Source organism: Dermacentor andersoni, chromosome 4 (assembly GCF_023375885.2).
Source record: "Dermacentor andersoni chromosome 4, qqDerAnde1_hic_scaffold, whole genome shotgun sequence".
NCBI classification, from domain to species: Eukaryota; Metazoa; Arthropoda; class Arachnida; order Ixodida; family Ixodidae; genus Dermacentor; species Dermacentor andersoni.
In genome coordinates, this window is record NC_092817.1 from 212,909,315 (window position 1) to 212,918,838 (window position 9,524).

At 47.8% G+C, this 9,524-nt stretch overlaps 1 pseudogene; it reads left to right on the forward strand.

Annotated features, from left to right (window-relative positions):
- The first annotated feature begins 3,310 nt into the window (after positions 1-3,310).
- On the forward strand, positions 3,311-5,361 carry LOC126538365 (uncharacterized; annotated as a pseudogene).
- Positions 5,362-9,524: the final 4,163 nt, after the last annotated feature.

Consider the following 9,524-nt stretch of genomic DNA (forward strand, 5'->3'; position numbering starts at 1 on the left):
TCATACGTGACTGTAGAGACGTGGACCTCTCTGCATGGCCTGTGTGGGATCAAAATGTGTTACTGTGTGGATTGAACTCAGTGCCCGCCGCCGAAAGGCTCCTCGGGGACGTCATGCTGGTGGTCGGGGACCGCCAGCTCCCATTCCGCGGACACGCCAAAGCCTCGGGTGACGTCTGCAACATCGACCCCAACGATACATCGGTTTCCCTCAAGCAAAAGCTGAGGTAGAGGCACGACGAGATTCTCTCCATGAGAAAACTGGGCGATTCTAACGTCGCAGTGGTCACCTTCGAAGGGAAGAGGGTGCCCCATCAAATCTACTGCAGCGACAACGGCATCCCTGTGAGACTGTATAAGACGATCCCCGCCTGTGACTGCTCTGGCACGGTGGGGCACCGGGCTGACGTCTGCCCAAGTCCACAGTCATGACGCTGCGGTCGCTGTGGCTCTCAAGTGGCTACCACTTCCGAGGGCCCCGCTGAACATGAGTGCACCCCTCGTTGCCTCATATGCGGGGGCAACCACCTCATGGTGCTGCCGGCTGTATCGGCAAGTACCGGAAGCCTATCAAACCGGACTCCACCGACCAACGCCAGGCGGAAGCCGGCTCCCAAGCAGACTCCGCCCACCAATGTCAACAACAGGAAATCTACCACTACGACCGGCAAGTCCGCACAAGTCAAGACGAACGCGAAGTACGGGACCAGGACGAAGGCGCCGACTTTCAACGCTGGGGATTTGCCATTCCTGGAAAACGCCCAAACCAAGGTGAGCGGTTGGGCTAGGGCTGTCTCCAGGCCTCCCTCCCCCTCCCCAATCGAAGCCGCCCTACAGCGGCAAAATGCTGAACTCAGGCGCCAGACCGATATTCTAGCTAACAAAATACAAGAGCTAGAGGCAAACTTGGCCAGGCTCACGGAGCTTCGGGCACAGGACGGGCCTTCGGAGCCCATGCAGCAAGCTGAGGTGGCAGAACAAGGTGACAGGGCCTCGTTCACGTCAAGACTTTCTAGCGTCTCGCAGTGCTCGGGCAGCACAACAGTCGAGCGCATGCCTATTATGGAGCACCGTTTGGAAAATTTAGAACGCAGAATTGCGGACATGCCAGGTAAAATTTTAGCAGACATCAGGGCTTTCTTCCGGGAACTCTGGGAACAACAGCTCCTGCACATTGTGCAGAGCATAACTCCAGCCGTGATTAACACTGTCCTGTCCACAGTACAGAACGGGCTAGCGTCCAATTTAGGAACAGCCGCTCTCGATCTCGTTCCCCGCGACCGGATTCGCTTAGGCGAAATGTGGTCACTCGTCAGACCATAGACTTCCAGGAACACAGTCTGGCTGCCGCCTCCCCGAAGATTGTGGTGCCTCTGTCTGAGGTGCCATCGCCTTCGGACAGTGGGAATGCCCCTCACAATTAAAAACAACCTTCACTATGGCTAGCCGACCCCAGCGGAACGTCCATAATAAAGCCGTAGAAGAAAAATTCGAGATCATACAGTGGAACTGCAGGGGTTTTCGGAGCTGGAAGAAACGGTCGCACCTCCAGCTCTACCTGCAGTCCCTCGGTTCCGCGCCGGCGGTCCTGCTCTACAGGAACCTGGCGCGGAAGCTAAATTCACTGGGTATAGCTCGTTTCAGGGATGTCCTACAATGTGCATCCTGGTGAACAAGGCATACACCGCAGTCCCGGTCGATCTCGACTTGGAGATTGAACAGGAATACACCATGGTCAAGGTCCTGCCACTTAAGCGCCATTACCCGTCAATACATATTTCTAATATTTACTGCCCCCCGCACAAGCAGCGCGTAACTTTCAACGAAATCTTCTACCGCGTGCTCAAATCGGCTGACAAGGAACCTCTCGTGATTGTTGGGGACTTCAACGCTCCCAGCCTTCATTGGGGATGCCGCTTTGAGAAGGCCAGAGGACGTAAACTGCCGGAGTTAATATCCACACTTCGTCTCACGCTGCTCACGGATCCGGCATGACCCACACGCGCGGGCAATTCGGTAACGCGTGACACATGCCCTGATCTATCTCTCGCTAAGAACGCTAAAGATGCCGCTTGGGAGAACCTGGGGGACTGTCTTGGTAGCGATCACTGCCTTCTCCGGATCACTCTTCTGGCGAAGGTGGCTCGCAAGAAGTGGGGCAAGGCGAAATTGACCGATTGGCATAAATTCAGAATGTAGGAGGTACTTCCCGTGCTCTTTTCCGCCGGTTACGCTGAGTGGGCAAAGGAATTAGACACAATACAGCAACAACACGTTACTACAGTTCAGACTTCCGAAGACATCCCCGCAGTGAACAATTACCTAATGCACCTGTGGGAGGCGCGCCGAAGCCTTAGCAAACGGTGGAAGAAGCAAAAGCTGAATCGGAAGCCTAAGGCTCGCATTATCGAACTCACGGAGCAAGCCGCAGCGTATGTTGCCGAGCTCACGGACTCAAATTGGATGGGAAAGTGCAATTCGGCAGCGCGTCAGATGAGCTCGAGAGGGACGTGGCGTCTCTTTCGCAGCCTCATTCACCCCACTCCGACGAGAGGGGAGATGCAAGGACAACTTCTGCGGGCTTTCCACGGGTCCCAAGGCACGATAGCTCAACTCGTGGACACGCAGTGTGACAGGTATCTGTCGCATAGAGGACCCGATTGGGCCCGAGTACGAGTACGCGGGCAAGCCTAATCCAGATTTTGATGCCCCTTTTACATTCCACGACCTTAGGGTGGCTTTAGCTAGGATGCGCAGAGGTACGGCTCCGGGCCGCGATCACATAACAGTGAAACTTGGCGAATCTTCCGTACTCGGCCTGCCTTCACTTGCTAGAGTACATTAATCAGATCTGGGACGGCCGTCCACTCTCTCCCGATTGGAATACCTCCTAGGTCACTTTCATCCCTAAGCCAGGTAAGACCGTAAATACCGACAACCAAAGGCCCATCTCACTTACTTCGTGTGCGGACAAACTTATGGAGAAGATGGCTCGGGATCGCCTCTCTCCGTACATGGAGGGTAAGGGCCTCTTTGCAGACAATATGTTTAGTATGCGCCCGCATATGTCTGCACAGGACGTCCTCCAACTACATGGCGCCATAATACGACCCACGGCCATGCGCCACAACAACAAGACCATCCTTGCCCTCGATCTTAGGGGGGCCTTTGACAACGTTCGTCACGGCAGCATCCTGGCAAACCTGAGCACCACGGATTGCGGGCACAAGGCATTCGCCTGCGTCAGAGATTTCCTCTCGAAGCGTCAGGCCCTCCTTAAGAACGAGGATGAGGAATATGGCCCATAACCCATGGGCACACGGGGCACTCCCCAAGAAGCGGTCTTGTCGCCACTCCATTTCAACATTGCCATGATGCAGCTTCCACAACAGTTGGCCCGGTTGGAAGGCATCCATCACGCACTTTACGCGGATGACATAACAATTTGGACCACCGACTAGCGTTGGGCAAATGGAGGACCGCCTCCATCGTCGATAGCTGTGCTATCCACTGTTGTGTCCAATGCGCTCCTGCGAAATCGGAACTTCTTCACATCAGAACCAATCCCGAAGAGAACACGAGTTTGCGTCCCTTTCTGATGAGAGGTCCTATTAGAGAGGTCGAGGAGATCCGGATCCTGGGTCTGTTCATCCATCACAGACTCAGCCCGGAATCCACTATCGACAAACTCAAACGTGTAGGCGAGCAGGTCGGACGTATGATACACCGCGTTTCCAACAAACGCGGCGGGTTGTGGGGCAGGGACGCGCTTCGGCTCGCCCATGCCTTCGTAACCAGCAGGATCCTATACTCCGTACCCTACCTTCACACTACAAAGAAACACGATGAACGCATCGACGCCATCATAAGGAAGGTTACAAAGCGATCTTTGGACCTCCCGGTGGCTACCTGCAACTTCACTTCACTTCACTTCACTTTATTACCTTAAAGGCCCCCGGGGTTGGGGGTGTTACATAAGGGGTGGGTTACATGTATAAATCATAATAAACAAAGAAAACACGTAATGAACATAAATTATTCGCTGTTAAATACAGTAGTTATACAATTCAGAAATTTAGATGTACAGGTAATTGCGGCGATGTCGTGTGGAAGGCCGTTCCAGTCCGGGGCTGAGCGTGGAAAGAATGAAGACGCGAATGTAGCAGTGCGCGTACGAGGCCGTGCAACTTGAAGGGGATGACCAATGCGGGGGGAAATACGTGCCGACGGATTGATGTAGGGCGGATGACGAAGTGAGCTGTAATAAAGTTTATGAAACAAGCACATACTAGTAATACGACTGCAACGCTAAGTTGTTGGCTCTAGGTGTGCTTAACTCCTACCGTGAGTTGAAGGAGGTCCACCGTGTGAACCAATACACGCGGCTCTCGCAGACGGTGTCCGGGCGCCACCTGCTAGACCACTTGCGCATACAACACGAGTGTATTCCAGAGGAGGCATGCAGGCTTCCGGAGCTCTGGCGTCACAAGCTCTGGATTCCTCCACTCCCGCGCAACATGGACACGCAGACACATGAAGGCAGACGAAACGCGCGCGCTCGGGCCTTCGAACACCAATATGGATTAAAGCAGGGTGTATACTACGTTGATGTGGCAGGGCCGTCGCCCACTGGTTTCCACACGGCTGCCGTAGTTCACCAGGACCAACGAGTTAACAGACTTTCCTACTGCGCTTTCAGCTCCGCGCAGGCCGAGGAGGTTGCTGTAGCACTTGCCGCCTCGGACCCAAATTCGAAGGTAACCATCACAGATTCGCGCAGAGCCTGTGAGCGCTACCTGGCGGGCGAGGTATCACCTTTAGCCTACCGCATTTTAAAGCGAACCGTGAGGAACTCGGACCCCTCACCCAAACGCATTATTTGGACTCCGGGCAACCAGGGCCTTAGAGGTAATGAGGCTGCGGACGCGGCCGCCCGAGCGCTTACCCACCGGGCACCTCAACCAGACTCTTCCGGCTCAGAGATTAGACAACCGCTTCTGCGGTTCAAGGAAATTCTGGCAGACTATCGCGAACGTCATCGGCTTTTCCCGATCCCTGCTAAGGGCCTGAGTAAGGCCGATGAACGAACCCTGCGGCGCCTGCAGATAAACACCCTGTTGTGTCCTGCAATAGCAAAACATTTTGACCCGAAAGTTGATGGGCGATGCCCTTACTGTGGGGAAGTCTCCGATCACTTTCACATGGTGTGGGCATGTCAGATGAATCCGTCCCTTCCCTCCAACCTTTCCCCACTAGAGAGGCATGGGAGGCAATCCTACTCAATTGCTCGTCGCTGGAGTCTCAAAGGGCTCTAGTCCAACGGGCGCGGGTAGCAGCTTGGTCCAGTGGGGTCACAGACTAAGGACTCCACAAATGTAAAGGGCCATTTTGGGCCTGAAACTCTAAATCTATTAAATAAATGTTTTTCAGCATCATCATCATCAACTAGTGTGGGAGAGCGTCTCAGTGCTCGTTTTCTGCGGCTCACCAGACATCGCGCAGTCCCGGGGCCGTAGCAGAAATCTTCCTCGCGTCTGTGCTTGCTGAATATCCGAGTTGTAGCCGATGGCTTGTTGCTGGTTCTCAATTTCGCGAGCCAAGCTTCACGCAGCTTTTTTTCCTGCGGCTATGTGTGAATAAGGCTGAGAACAGGCTCCGTTGCGTGCGTCCGGCACTGCGGCACCGAGCAGCAGCCTACCATGCTGCCCGCCTCCAAGAGCAGCCGCTACCTTTTATAGTACTTTCAAATACTGTGAACCAGATACCGACGGCACAGAAACCGCAGCGCAGGTGGAACTTTTAAACTTTTGTTTTCACTTCGCTTCGGCGCTTCCGAATCAGCACAAGATTTGAAGATTGGAATTTATTTTGAAATTTCCACTCGTGTGCTATCTCACCTGTAGGAAGAGGTCGCCGAAAAATACGAGTATGAAGCTGGAATGAACCCCGGTATGTTTCATGGTTTTAGAGTAATTGCCATCGACACCAAACAAAGACATCTTTAAATCAACAAATACTGATGCATTGTCATTAACAGCAACGTCTGTGGGGCTCATGCAGGCAAAGTCATAAGCAGGTGCCGATTGTATAATGGAATAGTCGTCCTTCGTGAACATATTGATGAAAAAGTTGCTAAAGTTTTCAGAACGTTCATCTTGGGCAATAGGATCAACAGCAAAAATATGAAGAAGCTTGAATAGGTGAAAATGTTTTCAAAAGTCTTTTGGGATTGTGTTTTAGGAAAGACTGAAGATTTTGTGACATACCTGAAGTGTCCATATAAATGCTATTCAATAAAGCGCAAACAATTACCTTCATGAATGTTACCTCACGGATGGTAGTTGGAAGACTAAACACGAGGCCGGCAAACGGCAGTGTTTTATTTACCCCTTGCACCAATAGGCGCACATCTTTCACCAGGCATGGCTGGGTCTGCCTGTTTGAGCAATCGCGACATGTTCTCCACAAACGTAGCTATACTTTGGTTCAGCCTTTAATTCCTCGAATGTGCCTGCTCTGCTGTTTCTCTGCTGTTTCGTGATACAACCTAAGTGCCAGAGCGGCCAGTCCAGCGGCAGTTTTGCGTGTGTTCGCGAGTTTCCTTCACGCTCGCAAAAGCACTTTTATTTAGCACGTATTGAGCAACAGAAAGCTGTATCAAGAGTTTTTCATGTTGTTCTGCAATTTTCTCACTAACACTTTTCGGCTAATTATAATAATGGATAAGCTGAATATTATTTATTATTTGTTTTATTTATTTATTTATTCATACTGTCGATCCCATCAGGGATCATAACAGGAAGGGCATACATAGTTATCTTGCAGTGTAACAATAATAATAATTAGCGCAATAATAAGATTAGACATACTAGACATATTAGACATGCAGTTAGCAGAGGCCGACACTATAGTAGGCAGAAAAGTAACGTTATACACTGTAATAATGTTACGAGAAAAAAAAAGCAACAACAGGTAATCAAAGGTAGAAAATTTACAAAGGTGAACAAAATGGTAAGCATAAATTATACAATAATACATAGCATTAAATTTAAGAGTAACACGGGGTAATGAGGTATTCTGTCAAATATCAATCGTGGTAAGCATCATTACAACAGGAATAGAAGTAAACAATTTGCATAAATAAACAATAGCACTCAGTAATGGCAAGTAATACAAGTTATAAAAGTGAGGTATACACAAGAGTTAGTAATCCATAAGATACGTTTAAGGTGTCGTTAAAGAAATTGTGATTATGTACACAATCTAATGAAATAAAATGGCACAAAAATAGATGGTGACACAGGTACATCATAATTGTGAAGCACGCAATTCATTTTCGGCTGATGTCAAAAAAGTAGTTAACGATGGGCTGTCTGTAATACTAGGGTCCAGCTTATTCCATTCACGTGTCATTAAAGGGAAAGACGAATGCTTATGGCTTTTCGTATGAAATGGGTGTTCGTTTAATGATAGTTAATGTTTATGTCGGGTGAGTCGTGTTTGTGCTAAAGATAAGTATTTGGAACTGTCTATTTTTAATTCATTATGAATAAGTTGATACATAAATTTTAATCGTGCAAGCTTGGCTTGTTCTTGTAAGGTCAGTATACCGACCTGTTTTAGCAATTCTGTGGGTTAGTCTGTTAACCTATGTTTGTTGTAAATAAATCTTAGTGTCTTCCTTTGAATTGCTTCTCGTTTGTTAATGAGTTCTTTGGTGAAAGGAAACCAAACAACGTTAGCATACTCTAATACAGATCTGACAAATGTGTTATACGTTAGTAGTTTTGTGTTTGGGGGTGCTAGTCTAAGACGCCTGTTCAGGAAAAACAATTTTTTTTGTGCGGTCGAGGTAACGTTGTTAACATGGCGCTCCCATCTGAAATCGTGTGTTAATGTTAAGCCAAGGTACTTGTATTCCTTCACTTTGTTAAGTGTGGCGTTATTTATGGTGTAGTTAAATTCTGATGCGAGCTTTTTTCTAGTAATTGATAAAATAGCTGATTTTTTAATATTTAAAGTCATTTGCCATTCGTTACACCATTTGTACACAAGTGACAAGGCGTCGTTCAATGCCACATGGTCATTATGAGAATTGATTACCTGATAGAGAACACAATCGTCAGCAAAAAGTCTAACATTGACTGGAGTATTAGAAGGCAGATCATTAATGTATAGGAGAAATAAAACTGGAACCAGAACACTTCCTTGTGGAATTCCGGATCTTACGCTAGATTTCATGGAATATTGCTGGTTAACTTCTACAAATTGAGTGCGGTTAGTAAGGTAGTCTTTGATCCAGTTCAGAATAGGGCCCTTTCCCAAGGTAAGTTCGAGTTTATAAATTAATTTCTTATGTGTTACGCGATCGAAAGCTTTTGAAAAATCTAGAAAGATTAGATCGATTTGTTTCTGTTGGTCAATACTTAACGATACATCGTGGACAAGCTCAATTAGTTGTGTGACTGTGGAAACTCCTTTGCTAAAGCCATGCTGACAATCCGTTAGTATTTCTTCCTGTTCAAGGTGTTTGGTTATGTGCTTTAAGATAATGTGCTCTAGTAGTTTACAAACAGTGCATGTTAGTGAGATTGGTCTGTAGTTAGCGGGTTCTGTTTTACTTCCAGATTTATGAATTGGTTTCACTTTAGCTGTTTTCCAGTCCTTAGGGAGGGTACCTGGGGAGATTGATTTGTTAAAAATTATTAATAAGTACTTGGCCATCCACTCAGCGTATCTGCGAAGGAATGCATTTGGAATATTATCAGGTCCTGGTGATTTCTTTGGGTCTAAGTTAAGCAGTAGGTTAAGTATGCCTGTTTCGGTTAGTGTGAGTGGCTCTAGTGGCTTATTTCTAGAGAAGCCTGCTTGTGGTAGTGTGCCGTTGTCCTCAGTGAAAACGGAGCAGAAGTAGTCGTTAAGCAAGTTAGCAGAGTTCCTGTTATCTTCATTTGAGGCTTCGTTGTCGTTACGATTATTTTGGTTAATGTAGCTCCAGAACTGTGTGGGAGCAGTTTTCAAAAAGTTTGTGAGTGTATTAGTAAAGTAGAACTGTTTGGCTGTCTTAATTTTTGATTTCATAAGTTGGATAGCTGCGCTGAGATTTTCATGCGTAAATTTTAATGGGTTAGTTTTCAGCAATTTTCGCATTCGGTTTACTTTACGTTTCGCATGTATAACGTCACGCGTTATCCATGGATTACGCCTAGTAAGTTTCTTTTTTCTAGTTAGTATGTAATTGGTTATACAATGAGATATAATGACGGAAAATGCGAGCCACAATGTATCGCTGTCTGTAGTGCTGTTATGGGAAAGTTGCAAAAACGTGTGGTATTCATTAATCAGGTAATCGAGTATACTAGTGTCGTTAGCTTTACTATAGTCGGGGTAAGCGATGATTTGCTGAGGGGTAACGCTGTCATGAAGGGGTATAGTGCAATGGGTAATTTTGTGATCCGAAATACCATCTAGTAATCTTACTCTTGTTTCGTCATTTATGAAGTGATTGCTGAGGAATATTAGATC